Genomic DNA, 19013 nt, shown 5'->3' with positions numbered 1-19013 from the left:
TGTTCTATTTTGGAATCAAAGGAGAACGGGATGTACAAGAATTTGGAATAAATAAATTGATATTGTGATTATCCTTCTTGCCTTCTTCTGTTAATTATAAAGTGAATAAATTTCCCCAGATAAAATACATTTGTTTCTTGTTCAAAAACAAAATGGTGACTCTGTTGGGGAAATTTATTTATTTTTTACTTGAGTATTAACTTAAGGATCGCAAGGGAGGTAATCACGACTGTTTGGCGCTTTCAAGGTGCCAAAATGGAGACTCTCAATAGGAACATCCTGCCTTTCATCTCCAAAATAGAATATAACTTAATATAAGTATTAATTTTATTTTCTTTTCTTTTTTTAGGGGGAAGGAAAGAAAAGAATACCGTGACCAATCAAGCAATGGCAACCATGCAAGAAAAAACAGTTTTCTACTTCACTGCGACAGGGTTTGTCGTAGAGTATGCCGATAAACAAACTGAGGGTAAGAAAGATAAAGCAGTACCAAGCCAGCAAACAGAATCTCGGGCGGTTGTCACAGTTGTAACTGCTTCACCAGTAGCACAAAAAGAAAGGTATGAATGAACTATCGTCACTCGCAGGAGGACAATGACTCGAGTTGTAACTGCAGCAAGAATAAATTCACCACTGATAAAAGCCAAGGGACCGGTGATGCATAACATTGCCAGGAAGAATCCTGAACTCGCTCCCCCTATGATATATCCTAGGCGAACCGTTTCGCAGTTAGCATCGCGCGACTTCCCGGCTTTGATCGCCCCTAGGGTCAAATGGACGAGAGAGCAAAAAGGTAAGGCGTTATTAACAGGCTCACCAATGACCATATTGCCCCGCTCGATTAGTAGTACCGGAAGTGTCCAGAAGTCGAACGAAACTCCATCCTCTCCTCTCTTCGTAAGCCCCATTACGTCGACGTACTCTCGCCCCACTCCAACTATAACTTCGTCAAAGAGTGGAGAAGCTATAGTACATATGGCCGAAACAAATCAAGACGATATACCGACCATGAAAGATCATATGAATGTAATGGCAGAAGCATAAAGAACACTAATGGAAGAATGTAAAAATCTCAGAGAGGCTTTAGCAACCCTTGCACGCAATGTAGCCCAGATAATGGCTCCAACAATGACGGACACGGTGAACGGACAAGAAAATCAGCCCAAAGGTTCCCAACCATAGGGGACAGGATCATGAGGGTTTGTCCTAGCCGCGAGAACCGTAACACAAGATGAAGTGAGACAAGTTGTTGAAGAAGCCATCAGAATAGAAAGAGAACGTGAAAACACTGGCCGTTTCAGGTACCGAACGCCGTACCCAAGAGAGGTAGAAGATATCCCATTCCCGGCCAATTTTAAGCATCCAGATTTTCAGAAGTTCAATGGGGAAGGATCACCAGAAGAACACTTAATGTACTTCATTACTAGCATGGGGAATTTTTCTACAATACCGCAGAATTATTTATGATTGTTCGGGTCATCACTGACACACAAGGCATTTCGATGGTATTCCAGTTTGGCCCCAGGGTTGATACGTACTTGGGAACAGATGCAAGACGCCTTCATGTGAAACTTCTTTTCTGCAGAGCGTGATGTTAGTATTACGGAACTGGCCTTTGTGCGGCAAAAAGAAGGAGAGCCAGTGGAAAAGTTTATAAACAGATGGAAAACATTGGGAGCCTCATGTAGAAAACTATCAGAAGAGAAAGAACAGGTCAAAATGTGTCTGAATTCTATGGAGACAGGGATCGCGTTTGGACTCATCAGCGCTGACATCAAAAATTTTCGTGACTTGGACACTGAGGCTCATGCCTTGGAATTGATGACTCACAAGATGCCAGCATTTCACCATGAGACAACCAGGAGAGTGCCTAGTAGAATGGTCGTAAATACTATCGATCGTGACAAGAGGAGCAAAAATACAAGGGACTCAAGGAAAAATAGGCCTAAACGAAAAGAAGAATGGAACCAATCACGAAATAGATATAGTGGAAAGAGGCCGCAAAATGAGAAAGGAAGAAGACCGCAAGACGACAAAGAAGGTGGCAGTGATTACATTGCAATCACGAAAGAATATAACAAGTCCTACGAAACAAAAAGCAGAGATTGTGAGGAGAGAAATCACTGAGGAGCAGAACGATGATGACGGGAAAGAAAAGAAGGGTGACATGGCAAAAGTGACTTATGATGTAGTGAATCATCTGAAGGGCATACTGGCTCGATTAAGCATCTATGATGCACTTAAGTTGTCAGAAAAATTTCGGCAGAGCTTGGTCCAAGCATTATCCAATCATGATGTCAGAGAAACTTTATTGGCAGAATTAGAACGTGAAGAGCATGATGAGTGAGAAAATTGCCTGCCAGTCGTTTCCTTGTCCGTTGACAATCTGATCTACGAGCCAAAGCATAACGGGCCACTAATGATAGAAGGCCATATCCGAGGAAAGAAAGTCAAGCGGGTTATGATCGATAATGGGTCTGCGGTGAACCTCTTACCACTCTCAATGTTAAGTAAATTAGATTATCATCGTTCTAACCTACGCCCTTGTGGAATGATGATATAGGGCTTCAATCAAGATGGGCAGCGTGTACTTGGTAAGATTACAGTGACACTGGAAATAGGAGAGTTGATTACTGATGTCGTGTGCCACATTATAAATGCTGTGACGACATACAATCTTCTCCTAGGAAGGCCATGGATCCATCAATACAACATCATACCCTCTAGGCTGCATCAATGCTTCAAATACTGTAAAGATAGAATACAATATAAAGTGATGGCTGATGCAAAGCCATATACAGAGGATGAGTCTTTCATTGCAGATGCTAGTTACTATAAAGGGCTCGCTGAAGATGAAAGAAAGATTGATGAGGGCAAAGTCCTGAAGGACAGTCAAATAAATGTGATTAAAGAGGAAACAGGAAAGGCAGGATCATCTAGGACTGCAGCACTAGAGAAGAAATTCTATTTTGTACCAAAACATCTGAGACAGCTAGGACAACAGCCACTAACCCTGCTATCACCCGAACAGCTGAGAATTTTATAGTCTAATTATACAGTGCCATTACCGTGTATTGAGAGAAAAAATCCATTTTCGGCCGCGCCTGGAAGATTTTAGGTCAAGGCTAGCACAAAACATCCAGAGCCAATAGAATTTTATGCTTTAGTGGAAATGGAGGTAGGAGAAGAGACTAAGAGTAACGTATATTGCGGTAGGCTAACACCACAAGACCTTAAAAAGTATAGTCCAGTAAGTAAGAAAATTAGGAGAAGCAAGGGGTTTGATTACGTGGAACCCACCGGCTTGAATCATGGGAAAGGAATTCAAATTCCTCTTGGGATTGGCTAGGAAAAGCGAAGAAAATTTCAAGGACTGGGGGCAGAGTCATCGGTAAATATGGTTACAACCGAAAATTATTAGAAGAGAATCCTCAAACGATAGAGCAACCTGAAAAGGCTCCAAAGTAAATGGAAGATGGGGGGCAGCCGACAATAGACAGTTTGCGCGAGATAAATCTGGGTACTGAAGAAGAGCCAAGGAACACATACATCAGCGCCAGCCTTTTTGAGCAAGAGTCTGAGAAGTACGTTCAGCTCCTCAAGAAAAATAAAGACGTCTTCACCTGGACATACGCAGAGATGCCGGGCTTAAAACCTTTCGTAGCACTACACCGATTAAATATCTCTAAGGAGAAAAGGCCGGTTAAGCAAGCGCAAAGATGATTTCATTTAAACTTAGTTCCTTTGATAGAAGAAGAAGTCAGTAAGTTGATAAAGGTCGTGTTTATTAGGGAGGTCAAATATCCCAAGTGGATATCAAATATTGTCCCTGTGAATAAGAAAAATGGACAAGTCAGGGTGTGCGTTGACTTAGAGATCTGAACGAGGCCTGTCTGAAAGATGATTTTCCTCTCCTGATCACTGAATTACTAATTGATAGTATAACTCAATATGTTATCATATCCTTCATGGACGGCTATGCAGGTTATAATCAGATTAGAATGACACCTGAAGATGAAGAAGCTACAGCATTCAGAACATCACTGGGAATTTATTGTTACAAATTTATGCCATTCGGTCTCAAAAATGTTGGGGCAACATATCAGAGGACAATGCAGAATATCTTTCAAGACATGATACACAAACATGTTGAGTATTATGTCGATGACTTGGTACTTCGGTCAGGAAATCATCAGGAACATCGTGAACATTTGGCATAGGTTTTCCGTCAACTCAGAAGGAAACGGCTAAAGATGAATCTAGCTAAATGTGCATTCAGGGTATCTTTGGGTAAATTTCTCAGTTTTGTCATCCGACACAAGGGTATTGAGATAGACCCAGGGAAAGTCCGAGTCATTCAAGATATGTCACCACCGAAAACATTAAAAGAATTGAAAAGCCTGCAAGGAAAGCTAGCGTATATCCGCTGGTTCATTTCAAATCTAGCAAGAAGAGGTCATCCATTTTCCCACTTGATTAAGAAAGGTACATAATTTGTGTGGGACCAAGCTTGTAGAATGTGTTTGATTCAATAAAAGAATTGCTGAAGCAGCCGCCGATACTAACAGCTCCGGTAAAAGGAAAACTGCTTATTCTATATATATCTGCAGTGGAGAATTCTTTAGGCACTTTGTTGGCTCAGGTAAATGAATCTGGGAAAGAAACTGCTCTTTATTATTTAAGCCGAACTCTGATGGGTGCAGAATGCAGCTACTCTCCGATCGAGAAAGAGTGTCTAGCATTGATATTTGCGGTTCAGAAATTGAGGCATTATTGTCTCTCCCATGACATAACTTTGATTTCAAGAGTAGATCCGATAAAATTTTTGACAATAAGGCTGATGTTTCTAGGAGATTGGCCAAATGGATGTTGTTACTTTCAGAATATACTATCACATATAAGCCAACAAAAGATGTAAAAGGACAAGTAGTGGCAGACTTCCTTGGAGCACACCTTGTATCAGAATGTGAAACCATTAGTGATGACTTTCTGGATGAACAAGTTATGATAGCTGAATCACAGAGCCCGTGGCAGATGTAGTTTGACAGTGTTGCTCGAGCATCTGGAGCGGGAGCATCTGGAGCAGGAGCAGGAGTGATATTCATTACTCCTCAAAATGATTTGTTACCGTACTCCTTCGCACTGGGCACTACATGCACAAACAACGAGGCTGAGTACAGAGCCCTTATCATTGGAATGGAAATGGCTCAAGAAATGGAGATAAAAATTCTGCATATCTTTAGGGATTCTAAATTGATTATAAATCAATTAACGACTGACTTCGAAGTGAGAAAACAAGAACTTTTGCCATATTTTCGGAAAGCGTAGAAATTGCTGGAGTAGTTCTGTCATGTTGAGATCAAGCATGTACCGTGATCTGAAAATGCAAGGGCGGATGCTTTGGCTAGCTTGGCAATGGCTTTGTCCTGCCCGAATCGAAGCCCTCTCCATATAACTATAGAAGAAAGATGATTTTTGCCATCTTCTGAGGTCATCGAAGAGAGCGTCGAAACACTTCCTGTATCATGTTTAGAGACATCGACGGATGATTGGCGTCAGCCCTTCATCGATTATCTCAAATATGATATTTTACCAGAAGATCCAGTGCAAAGACAGCAAATCAAGTGACGGACAAACAAATTCATCATATGCGGTGAAGTATTGTATAGGAAATCTCATAATGGAATGCTACTACGCTGCTTAAGTGAACAAGAAGCAGGTCAAACATTGCGAGAAGCACACTCTGGAGAATGTGGAGCACATCAAGCTGGCCAAAATTTATTCCATAGAATACATCGAATGGGGTATTATTGGCCTTTTATGTTAAAAGATGTGATAGATTATGCGAAGCGGTGTCATGAATGCCAGATTCATGGAGATGTTATACATGTTCCTCCAGAAGACCTACACCAGTCGGTCGCCTCTTCGCCCTTCTCTGCTCGAGGACTGGATATCATTGGTCCTATAAATCTACCTTCATCCAAAGGGAAACAATATATATTAGCGGCAATAGATTATTTCTCCAAGTGGACAAAAGCAATCGCTTTATGCAATGTCAAGTTTTTAGATGTGGTTAATTTCATCCGGCATGCAATAATATACCGCCATAGTATTCTGAAGAAGATTGTTACAGGTAATGGCACTCCCTTCAGAAACAGAGGCATGGAAAAGCTGTGCCGAAAATTCAGCATTCATTAATCATTTTCAACACCTTACTATCCACCGGCCAATGGACTAGCAGAGGCGTTTAACAAAATGATCGTTAAGATACTGAAGAAAATAGTGATAGGGAACAAGCGCGATTGGGATGAAAGATTATAAGAAGCATTGTGGGCGTACAAAACTACCCACCGGATAGTGACAAGAGTGACATTGTATTCGTTAGTCTATGGTGTAGAAGCAGTAATCCTGATTAAGAAATAAGTAGCGTCACTTAGATTGGCAGTACATCAGTCTACAACAGATGACCAAAATGCAAAAATGAGGTTGAAAGAGTTGGATTTGCTTGATGAGAAACGCCTGGCAGCCTAGCAGTGATTGCAATCATATCAAGCAAGGGTATCAGCTGCCTTTGATAAACGAGTCAAATATCGCTCTTTCAAAAAAGGGGATATGGTGCTGATGTTGAAAAGACCTATAGTGGTCACCTGCCGAACAGGGGGTAAATTCAAGCAGAAATGGGACAGGCCATACATAATAAAATAAGTATACTCCAATGGCGCATACAGAGTTGTAGATCAAGATGGACATCGTATTGATATACCGGTCAATGCTCGCTTCATCAAACGATATCATCCTTGACAACACTACTGATTTTGATCCCGAATATTATCAAGATAATGATTCTGTATCAAAAAGGGGCAAGGATAACTAAGATAACAACTATGTACGATCAGATGAATGAATAAAGAAGAAATTTGCAAGCATATCAAGATTATGTACCAACAAGTATTGCGTTAAGAAAATGCCCATTGTCATCATCAAGCGAGTTCTGCGGAATTCTGTTGAAATTGGTATTGTCACCAAGCTGATAGATTATAGACAGCACATGTGATGAAGATATTAGAAGAAGTGGTGATGTATTAACGATCTCAGACAGATATGTCTATCATTCTCGCTACAATGATAGCCAACTGCGCATAAGACCTATCATTTTTGTCATTCGGGTAGCGGCGAGAAGCCAGTGGCCCTAAAAATCCCATAAAGGCCATCGTTCGCATACCCATGCAAACAGCTAACGAAGATAGTGACTAAAAGCCTATAAAAGGCCAAAAAGTCCTCAACGGCTAGTCACGCATAAGACCAATGCCATCTGTATAGCTTTCCAGCAGCATCATGGGGAACGGAGGAAAATACTCTCCCGTGAATGGGCTCGACCTTGTAGACGAAGAAAAAGCGGGCCGCAGTATGAGCCCTTTGGCCATGTCCATAAATAGGCCAACCATGCGTAAGAACCCCCCAATCTTTGGCTTGATTTCAGTACTAACTCATTAGGAAGGGCTTAAACCTACTCATTAATGGACTGGCAGCCCTAGATTTGGTGCCCGAAAGGTTGCCTTATGAGCCCCGTGAGCTCTAGAGAGTTACTGCGGCCAACCTTGTGCGTAATTCCAACCGAGTTCATGGCCCCAGTAACTTCACTGGGCCCCTCTGATGGATCGCAGTTTGTGAACTCACCAAGCTATGAGAAGTCCAGTGAACTCCTGAGAGTTACAGAGACCATCACATGAGACCCGATTCCTGCATGAGTCTAAGAAAGTGCTTGCTCCACTATGCAAGAGCTTAAACTGCGTGTGAACTAACTCTACTAACCTCAAAATAAATTAGTTCCGCCCATTAAAATAAAATGCCACATAGGATTGCCATTTAATATATGAAAAGAAGAAGAATGCAAGATCATTAAAATACTCTGTTTCATTTATATATTACATTACCAAAAGGAATAAAGAAACACATGCATTACAATTTGATATGAAATTTCTTTACAAATCTTCAGTTATGTTCAATGCTGGTATATAGCGCTATAACTCCTCTTTTAACCGAAGCTGTATTGTAGTAGTTGTTTGCTTAGCCTCTAGAATGATTTTACCTTGATCGAGAATGTTGGCCAATTCTGATTCTAGAAGAGCAACAGTTTCCTGATTTCTCATCCGTTCAATCTTTACAAGATCCATGGCCTGGATATTGGCTTCAAGTTCTTCTCTAACTTGATGAATAATCAAATCTTCTGCTTCCTTCTTACCCTTGAGCAGTAATATCTCTTTCTCAAGAAGGGTAATTTGATCATCGATGATTACCTTGTTTCTGTCAGAAATTTTTAGCTTTTCATGGAGAGACTTGCCAGTAATCTCATGGGTAGCAAGAACGTCAGCCGAACAAGAAAGTTGCTCCTTAAGTGATGTCAATTCTTTCTGACAATCAAGGATTTTCGGAGTGACAACAACACTTCGGGCGGCTTCTAAATTTTTAGTCGAATTATAGAATTCTGATAGACAGTCATGAAGGGATTGAACGTTGACATGCGCAAGGCGAGCAGAGTGAGCAAAATAGCCCAGGCACTATCCAAGAATAGCCATTGAGTTGGGTCTTTGAAAGCATTGATGATGAACAGGAGTGCATTCTTGAATAATCCTAAACTAGAGGAGATACTTTCTCCAATGAAAGTCCATCAAAGACCGTAGCCACTGAGTTAGAGCCCTCGGAACCACTCGGGGTTGGCATGATTGTGGCTGAATAAGAAGGAAAAGAGGATTAAGAGGTTAGAAAAAGAGGGTACATCAAATAAGAAAGTATTTATGTATATATGTACCTTGTTCAGGAACCACAACTGGTATAGTTTGAGCAGAGTAGGTTAAAGGAACTACAGATCCTATGTTTCTACAATTGCAGCAACGGTAAAGGAGAGTTCCTGAGCTCCTCTCATGCTAGAACCAACAGTTGTTGGGGTCGGCACATCAATAGGGTCCAAAGAGAATTCCAAACTCCTAGCCACTGGTTGAATGAAGGAAGGACGCACCATGAGAGATTTATCTACACAAGGAGGAGAATCAAGTGGTGCAGCTACGGCTAGCAAAGTTTCCTCTGTGCTATGACGAAGAGGAGCATCCTCTGTTTCTATTGAAAGTCTTGACGATTGAGCCTCCGTCTCTGTTAACATTGGTGCTCCATGAGCAGTCATGCCGGTAGTCTCTACAATCCGCGGAGAATATATGGCATCGAAGGAGAAGAAGATATTCACTCCAGGGGAACATTCGTATTCTCCATAGTCAAGTGGCTCTTCTTCTGGAGGATCCATTATGGTTGGAAGAGGAACATTTGGATCAGTTGGAATATCACAAAACAGAGATTTAGTCCTGACGTCTCTTTCTTACCCAACGTCTACTTCAACATTAGTATTCGCATCTAGCAAAGTATCTCCTTTGTCAGTCAAACTCGTAGAAGAAGATAGATCGTCACTATCAATGTTAGCCGAGTATTCCAAAGAACTGTCTTCCACCGATATGCTCTGTTTTTCTTTATAAACAGTCTTTACAGGAAGAAGGCGCATACTTCGAACTGGAGAAGGGGCTGGTTGGGCCAAAATAATAGGAGACAATGATTTAGCCCAGGATTGGGTCATAGGAGATGTGGTAACTTGATTTGCAATAGGAGAGGCTGAGACTGTAGTATGACGAGCTACCGGAGAGATTGCAACTATTGAAGGGCCTGCGGTAGGGCAAACAATGTTGGAAGGAGCAGCAACGGTCATAGGTTTTGTGATAGCAGGGGTTACAGAAGTATCATAAATAGGTTGATCCCCTCTTTCGAGAGTCAGAGAAGGCAGAGTACCGCCCACAGTCTCAAACCCCTCACGAGGAAAAGGGGTTTGTATTCCTCTCTTTATTAAATCTATAGGAGAGCCAAACACAAACCAGCCTTCCAGGGTGTTTGACGGTTTTGTTTCTCTCATAGGTTCTTCTAAAGAAATCTTGCGATAGAGTTCGCTGGAGACAGCAGCTTGATCTTTCTCGTAAAAGTAGCCTATTCCCTGTTCTGGCCTGTAGTTCCTCAAGCGTGGAGGAGAAATCAAAATGGGGTGGTCCACTAGAAAACAGTTGCGTACCAAATAATAATGGTGCGCCCACCATCGCATCCAAGCATATGAGGCTGTCACTCGATGGTTATATCCTGGGAGAATGAATCGGGAACCAAGGTTCCTTGTCAAAAGTTGCTTCCATATTAATGCCCAATTATAAGGGCCAGTTCCATAGCTTCGCAAACTGAGGTAACATCTTCTCCTATTTGTGGTACAGTCTAATCATATCCAAATTTCCTGGCAAACTGATTAGGGTAATACGACTCTCTCTAAAATTCCACCCCTTCTCGTAAAGGAAGACTGCAAGATCGAATGCATATGAAAAGATTTGCTCGATAGGATCCAGGGTGGTGTTGTCTTCGACATCCCTATCTTTGGCTTGATAATCTAAGTAGAAAGGAAAGAAGTCGATAGATTCTAGATTTTCAATCCTGTCTACTATCTAGTCATATGTTTTCTTTATCATTTTTTGCCTCTGGAAATGCCATAAAGGTAGATGATCAAGATGGACATAGGCTTTTTTTGGATCATTATATGTCCAAGGGAAGTAGATGCCTAACCAACTAGAAAAAAAATGCCAAGGAGTGAAAGAAGATGAGACTCCTAGTGCTGGGCTTAAGCAATGCGCCGCAGCATGTCCAAAAGTTCGGTACAACAAGCATAATACAGGAAGAGCCAAAGAATATCTTTTTCTACCCTCTGCCATTGTCCTGGCCGTGACAAACAAGGTAGGTCGAATGGAATCTGAGCTTTTTGAACTTGGAAGCATGACCAAGCTCAGCCAGTAAGCTAAGAAAGTAGCCAATTCAGTTTCGATAGTAAATTCAGCAGGGCCCCTTATCTTTTTTCGAGTGGCTTCCAGTTCTGGTCCGTGATTACCAGGGAATTTGAAAAGGAGAAGAAGGAAGGATTAACAATATATGCAAATAAATAGGTATTATGTGAGGAATGAAAATAATGATAAGGATACTGACACTAAGTAACGTGAAAAGTGCACGAGCCATGAGAGGGGAGATATCTTATGAATGTCTAGGAAATAAGACATTTCTTGAAAAGGTGCGATTGTTAAAGAAGTAATTCTGGGAATCCTGTTTGGGGCCACATAAGCAAATTCTTCGTTCGTAGGAATATATTCATCCAAGAAAGATCCAGTCATGGGTAAGCTGGCCATTCTGAATAAATCCCATAAACTGATACTTACCTCCCCAACGGGGAGGTGGAAGGAATTTGTGGTGGAAGACCAATATTTCAGAAAACCCTTGTAGATCATTGTATCCTTATGAAAAAATTCAGAGGTAGCTTCTATGGCATAGTAGACGTTGGCTGTAACAAGGACATCTTTATATTTCTTTAAAATTACCTTCGTCCATGCACTGTAGTATGGGCGATCTGTCCAAAGACCCAGGGTTCAGAACTCGTCCTTACCCCACAGAGAGTCACGGTGACAAAAGTGTTGTTGGATTGTTTCGAAAAAGTGGGTGGGGAATAAGTCATGAGGATTGTAGCGCGGAATGAGGAAGCGCATGTATACTATCTGCCCAGCTTTCTGGACCAACCCTTTCTCTGTCAGATAGCCTTCAAGAAGTTCCGGCTCCTTTATTACCCATTTTGACACCTACAGAAGCATGTTTTGTGTCATGAAGTTAGTTGGTTCACTTTGCATTATGGAGTGATGACGGTGAAGGAGCAATGGAAGGGTGATAGTTTCGTCTTTATAGGGATTACAGAATTTAATCGAGTCCGGATAAGATTTAATCGAATCCCAAGCATTTTGGAAGCGCCTTTGATTATGTTCTCGGATCTTCTCTTGGAGGATTTTATCTTTGCTTTTTCCCTTCTTCTTTTTAGTAAAGGCTGCATTAGGGGAAGTCTCAGCGACAGCTGTCGGCACCGGATTCGGCAATCGAAATTCCTATGAGTCCGATTTCCGGATTTGGGCCGTGACAGACCCTCTATTTCTCACATCAGAATAGCCATTCGAATGTGGTTAGATAAATGTTGAATGCAATCAGTGAAATTGATGATGACAGGGGACGGTTCCTTGAAAAAGGTGGAATAACCTTTAGATCTAGGCCTTTTGTGAGTATGGGATTCAGTTTGCTGAGGATCGGAGGGTCCTGCAATGTTTTCGAAAGTATGAAGTCTCTTTGACGAGCCAGCCATCAGAACCTGCATGGGGAATCAATAAGAAAATCAGAACTAAGGAGAAGGATTTGACAAAGTTTGAAATTGGAAGTAAAGTATAAAGTCTGTTATGTATGCATCCTTGTGCGTAAACAGATAAATCTGTTGTGCGTGCATTCTTGTGCACATATAGATGAGTCTGGTGTGTGTGGATCCTTGTGCGCAGATAAGGTAAGTTATTGTGCGCAAGCAGATAGGGCTGTTACGTGCAAAAGGGTTACCTGTCCTTGCATGGAAGGCTGTTGAGTGCGGAGAGGTTAATGTGCATTGAAGGATGTTGTGTGCAGAAGGCCGTTGTGTGGAAGAGGTATCGTGCGGCGCACAAAGGGGTTAGCGCAAAATGAAGTGGTTGAAGGGAATAACTTGACATAGAGCGCAGAAGACGGGAATGAATTGAAAATGCAAGTCCTGTATTTATAGGTGAAGAATGACCTGTTGTGCGCTAGTGGTTGTGCGCCGATCATTGTGCGCAAACAAATGGGTGCGCGCAATCTAAAGAGTGATTATATTTCAAAGGGTAGCGTACAAAAGAATTCATTTCCTTATTACTATTGATCCTGCATTATTTTATAGGCATAAAAAGAATGCGGGATTAAGGGTGCATCTGTTGAGGCATAAAAAAAGAGAGAGAAAGAAGAAGCAGAAGTTGTTGTGCGAAAATCAACTGAAATCAGCCGTTGTGCAGAAATCAACTGCTGAAAGGAAATCTGCATAAAGGCTTCCACACGAGGGAAATCCACATAAAGGCGCTTCCGCATAAAGGAATCCGCATAAAGGCTTCCACACAAAGGAATCCGCACAAAGGCTTTCGCACATAGGAGTCCACACAAACAAGGAGCGCACAATAAGGTTCATACTAGGGAGAGTGCGTTGTTGACGTGGCACATTCACACATGTGAGAAGGCTATAAATACCCCTCGTCCCCTCAGCAGGGGTCATGAGCTAGCAATTGAGGAGGAGCAGTTCAAAGAGAGAGAAGGTCGAGTCGAGTTCAAAGTTTGCTGTTCGTTGTGCGAAACAACCATTGTGCAGTGCACAAAGCTCATCACGCCCAAAGGCTCGTTGCGCATGAAGATCGTCAGTGCACAAAGCTCTCTGTGCACAAAGCTCTCTGCGTACAAAGGGTCCTGCGCACAAAGGCTCCAATGCACAAGGGTTTCAACACATAGTGGATCCTTTTCAGTGACTTCCAGTTGGATATTTGATATAATCACATATTATAACCAAAATATCCGCTTTTCGCTACAAATTTGAAAGTGTTCTATTTTACAATCAAAGGAGAAACAGATGTAAAAGAACTTGGAATAAATAAATTAACATTGTGATTATCCTTCTTGCCTTCTTCTGTTAATTATAAAGTGAATAAATTTCCCCAGACAAAATACATTTGTTTCTAGGTCGAAACAAAGACAAAGGAAAAATTTAGGACAGACAACTGTGATCCCACTTACGGATGCGCAAATGGTCTCGGAATACGATGATTCAAGTCAGGAAGGAAAGAGCACTATAGTACCTTTCAGACGACAAAAAATTGACACAATTCGGCATCAAACAAGGGATTTATGAGCATCTTCGTTGGATCACGTAATTTAGAAAGATTAACAGTCCAAATTGCAAAATGATGATCGAAGAGTTCCAACGAGCTTTTGGGATATCGAACGATCTCAGAACTAGCCAATTCTGGTCCCATTTGGAAGCTTATCGAGTTACCATTCTAATGAGCTCAAAATTGTCTAAATTCGACCATTAAAGAGAGAGTTATGAAGGTTACTATTGGACAAGGAGATGAAGGAAAAAATTAGGACAGACAACTGCGATCCCAATTATGAATGCACAAATGGTCAAGGAATACGACGATTCAAGTCAGGAATGAAAGAGCACTAAAGTACCTTTTAGATGACCAAAAATTGACCCAATCGGACATCAATTGAGGGAGTTTTGAGCATCTCCGTTAGATCGTGTGATTCAAAAGATTAACATTCCCAATTGCAAAATGACGATCAAAGAGTTCCGATGGGCTTTTGGGATATTGAACAGTCTTAGAATTAGACAATTCGGGTCCCATTTGGAAGCTTGTCGAGTTACCATTCGAATGAGCTCAAAATAGTCTAAATTCAACCACTAACAAGAAAGTTATGATGGTTACTATTGGACAAGGAGATGAAGAAAAAATTCAGGACCAACGACTACGATCCCACTTACGGATGCGCAAATGGTCTAGGAATATGACGATTCAAGTTAGGAATGAAAGAGCACTAATGTACCTTTCAGATGACCAAAAATTGACCCAATCCAACATCAAACGAGGGAGTTATGTGCATTTCCATTGGATCGCGATTTTGAAAGATTAACAATCCAAATTGCAAAATGACAATCGAAGAGTTACAACGTGCTTTTGAGATGTCGAACAGTCTCAGAATTAGCCAATTCTAGTCCCATTTGGAAGCTTATCGATTTACCATTCCAATGAGCTCAAAATTGTTTAAATTTGACTATTAAAGAGAGAGTTATGAAGGTTACTATTGGACAAGGAGATGAAGGAAAAAACAGGACCGACGACTGTGATCCCATTTATGGATGCATAAATGGTCAAGGAATACAACGATTTAAGTAAGGAATGAAAGAGCACTAAAGTACCTTTCAGATGACCAAAAATTGACCCAATCTGACTCAATTGAGGGAGTTTTGAGCATCTCCGTTGGATCGCGCAATTCAGAAAGATTAACATTCCCAATTGTAAAATGACGATCGAAGAGTTCCAACGTGCTTTTGGAAAGTCGAATGGTCTCAGAATTAGCCAATTCTAGTCCCATTTAGAAGCTGGTCTAGTTACCATTCCAATGATCTCAAAATAGTCTAAATTTGACCACTGAAGAGAGAGTTATGATGGTTACTATTGGAAAAGGAGATTAAGGAAAAATTTAGGACTGACGACTGCGATCCCACTTACAGATGTGCAAATGGTCTCGGAATACGATGATTCAAGTCAGGAATGAAAGATTGCTAAAGTACCTTTCAGTTGGCCAAAAATCAACCCAATTCGACATCAAATGAGGGAGTTATGAGCATCTCTATTGTATCGCAAGATTTGGAAAAATTAACAATCCAAATTGCTAAATGACGATCGAAGAGTTCCAACGTGCATTTGGGATATCAAATGATCTCAGAATTAACGAATTCTGGCCCCATTTGGAAGCTTGTCGAGTTACCATTCTAATGAGATCAGAATAGTCTACATTCAACCACTGAAGAGAGAGTTATGAAGGTTACTATTGGACAAGGAGATGAAGGAAAAATTCAGGACTGACAACTGCTATCCCAATTACGGATGCACAAATGGTCAAGAATACGACATTTCAAGTAAGGAATGAAAGAGCACTAAAGTACCTTCAGATGAAAAAAATTCGACCCAATCCGACCTCAAATGAGGGAATTTTGAGCATCTCAGCTGGATCGCGCGAATCAAAAAGATTAACATTCCAAATTACAAAATGACGATCAAAGAGTTCCAACGTGCTTTTGGGATATCAAACGGTCATAGAATTAGCCAATTCTGGTTCTATTAGGAAGCTTGTCGAGTTACCATTCCAATGAGCTCAAAATAGTCTAAATTCAACCACTGAAGAGGGAGTTATAAAGGTTAGTATTGGACAATGAGATGATCGTAAAATTCAGAACTGACGACCGCAATCCCACTTACAGATGCACAAATGGTCTCGAAATATGACAATTCACTGATTCAAGTCAGGAATGAAAGAGCACTAAAGTACCATTCAGATGACAAAAAATCAACCAAATCCGACATCAACTGAGGGAGTTATGAGCATCTCTGTTGGATCACGCGATTTGGAAAGATTAACAATCTAAATTGCTAAATGACGATCGAAGTGTTCCAACGGGCTTTTGGGATATCGAACGGTCTCAAAATTTGACAATTCTAGTCTCATTTGGAAGCTTGTCGAGTTACCATTCCAATGAGATCAAAATATTCTAAATTTGAGCACTAAAGAGAGAGTTATGAAGGTTATTATTGGACATGGAGATAAAGGAAAAATTCAGGACCGACGACTGCGATCCCACTTACGGATGCACAAATGGTCTAGTAATACTTCGATTCAAGTTAGGAAGGAAAGAACACTAAAGTACTTTTCAGATGACCAAAAATCAACCCAATCTGACTTCAAATGAGGGAGTTATTAGCCTCTCCATTGGATTGCGCTATTCGGAAAGATTAACAATCCAAAATGCAAAATGAGTAACGAAGAGTTCCAACGTGCTTTTGGGATGTCGAACGGTCTCAGAATTAGCCAATTCTAGTCCCATTTGGAAGCATGTCGAGTTAGCATTGCAATGAGCTCAAAATTGTATAAATTCAACCACTGAAGAGAGATTTATTAAGGATACTATTGGACAAGGAGATGAAGGAAAAATTCAACACCGACGACTGCGATACCACTTACGGATGCACAAATGGTCTTGAAATATGACAATTCAAGTCAGGAAGGAAAGAGCATTAAAGTACCTTTCAGATGACTGAAACCTGACCCAATCCAACATCAAACAAGGGAGTTATGAGCATACCTGTTGGATCGTGCGATTTGGAAAGATTAACAATCCAAATTACAAAATGACGATCGAAGAGTTCCAACGGGCTAACAGGATATCGAACAGTCTTAGAATTAGACAATTCGGGTCCCATTTGGAAGCTTGTCGAGTTACCATTCTAATGAGCTCAAAATATTTTAAATTCGACCATTAAAGAGAAGTTATGATGGTTACTATTGGACAAGGAGATGAAGGAAAAATTCAGGACCGCCGACTGTGATCCCACTTACGGATGCACAAATGGTCTAGGAATATGACGATTCAAGTCAGGAATGAGAGAACACTAAAGTACCTTTCAGATGAATAAAAATTGACCTAATCCAACATCAAATGAGGGAGTATTGAGCATCTCCGTTGGATCACGCGATTCAGAAAGATTAACATTCCAAATTATAAAATGACGATCAAAGAGTTCCAACGTGCTTTTGGGATGTCAAACGATCTCAGAATAAGCCAATTCTGGTCCCATTTGGAAGCTTGTCTAGTTTTCATTCCAACGAGTTAAAAATAGTCTAAATTCGACCACTGAAGAGAGAGTTATGAAGGTTACTATTGGAAAAGGAGATTAAGGAAAAATTTAGGACCGACAACTGCGATCCCACTTACGGATGTGCAAATGATCTCGGAATACGATGATTCACGTCAGGAATGAAAGAGCGCTAAAGTACCATTCAGATGACCAAAAATCGACCCAATCCGACATCAAATGAGGGAGTGATGAGCATCTCCATTGGATCACGCGATTTAAAAAGATTAACAATTCAAATTGCATAATGACGATCGAAGAGTTCCTACGTGCATTTGGGATATCGAATGGCTTCGGAATTAGCCAATTCTGGTCGTATTTGGAAGCTTGTCGAGTTCCCATTCCTATGAGCTCAAAATAGTCTAAATTCGACCACTAAAGAGAGATTTATAAAGGTTAGTATTGGACAAGGAGAGGAAGGAAAAATGTAGGACCGACGACTGCGATCCCAATTACGGATGTGCAAATGGTCAAGGAATATGACGATTCAAGTCAGGAATGAAAGAGCTTTAAAGTACCTTTCAGATGACCAAAAATTGACCCAATCCGACATCAAACGAGGGAGTTATGAGCATCCCCGTTGGATCGCGTGATTTGGAAAGAATAACATTCCAAATTGCAAAATGACAATCGAAGTGTTTTAACGGGCTTTCGGGATATCGAACAGCCTCAGAATTAGACAATTCGGGTCCCATTTGGAAGCTTGTCGAGTTACCATTCCAATGAGATCAAAATATTCTAAATTTGAGCATTGAAGAGAGAGTTATGAAGGTTATAATTGGACAAGGAGATGAAGGAAAAATTTAGGACCAACGACTGTGATCCCACTTACGGATGCTCAAATAGTCTAGGAATAAGACGATTCAAGTCAGGAATGAAAGAGCACTAAAGTACCTTTCAGATTACCAAAAATTGACCCAATCCAATATCAAACGAGGGAGTTCTGAGCATCTCCGTTGGATCGCGCGATTCAGAAAGATTAACATTCCAAATTACAAAATGATGATCGAAGAGTTCCAACATGCTTTTGGGATGTCGAACAGTCTCAGAATTAGCCAATTCTGGTCCCATTTGGAAGCTTGTCTAGTTACCATTCCAACGGGCTCAAAATAGTCTAAATTTGACCACTAAAGAGAGAGTTATGAAGATTACTATTGGGAAAGGAGATTAAGGAAAAATTTAGGACCGACGACTGCGATCCCACTTACGGATGATTCGAGTCAGGAATGAAAAAGCGCTAAAGTATCATTCAGATGACTAAAAAATTGACCCAATCCAACATCAATTGAGGGAGTTATGAGCATCTCCATTGGATCACACGATTTGGAAAGATTAACAATCCAAATTACAAAATGATGATCGAAGAGTTCCAATGTGCTTTTAGGTTATCGAATGGTCTCAGATTTTGCCAATTCTAGTCCCATTTGGAAGCTTGTCAAGTTACCATTCTAAAGAGAGAGTTATGAGGATTACTATTGGACAAGGAGATGAAGGAAAAAATCAAAACCGATGACTGCGATCCCAATTACAGATGCACAAATGGTCATGGAATACGACGATTCAATCAGGAATGAGAGAGCACTAAAGTACCATTTAAATCACCAAGAATCGACCCAATCCGAC

This window comes from Magnolia sinica, chromosome 1 (genome assembly GCF_029962835.1).
Source record: "Magnolia sinica isolate HGM2019 chromosome 1, MsV1, whole genome shotgun sequence".
NCBI lineage: Eukaryota > Viridiplantae > Streptophyta > Magnoliopsida > Magnoliales > Magnoliaceae > Magnolia > Magnolia sinica.
Note: the sequence above shows the minus strand (reverse complement) of the source record.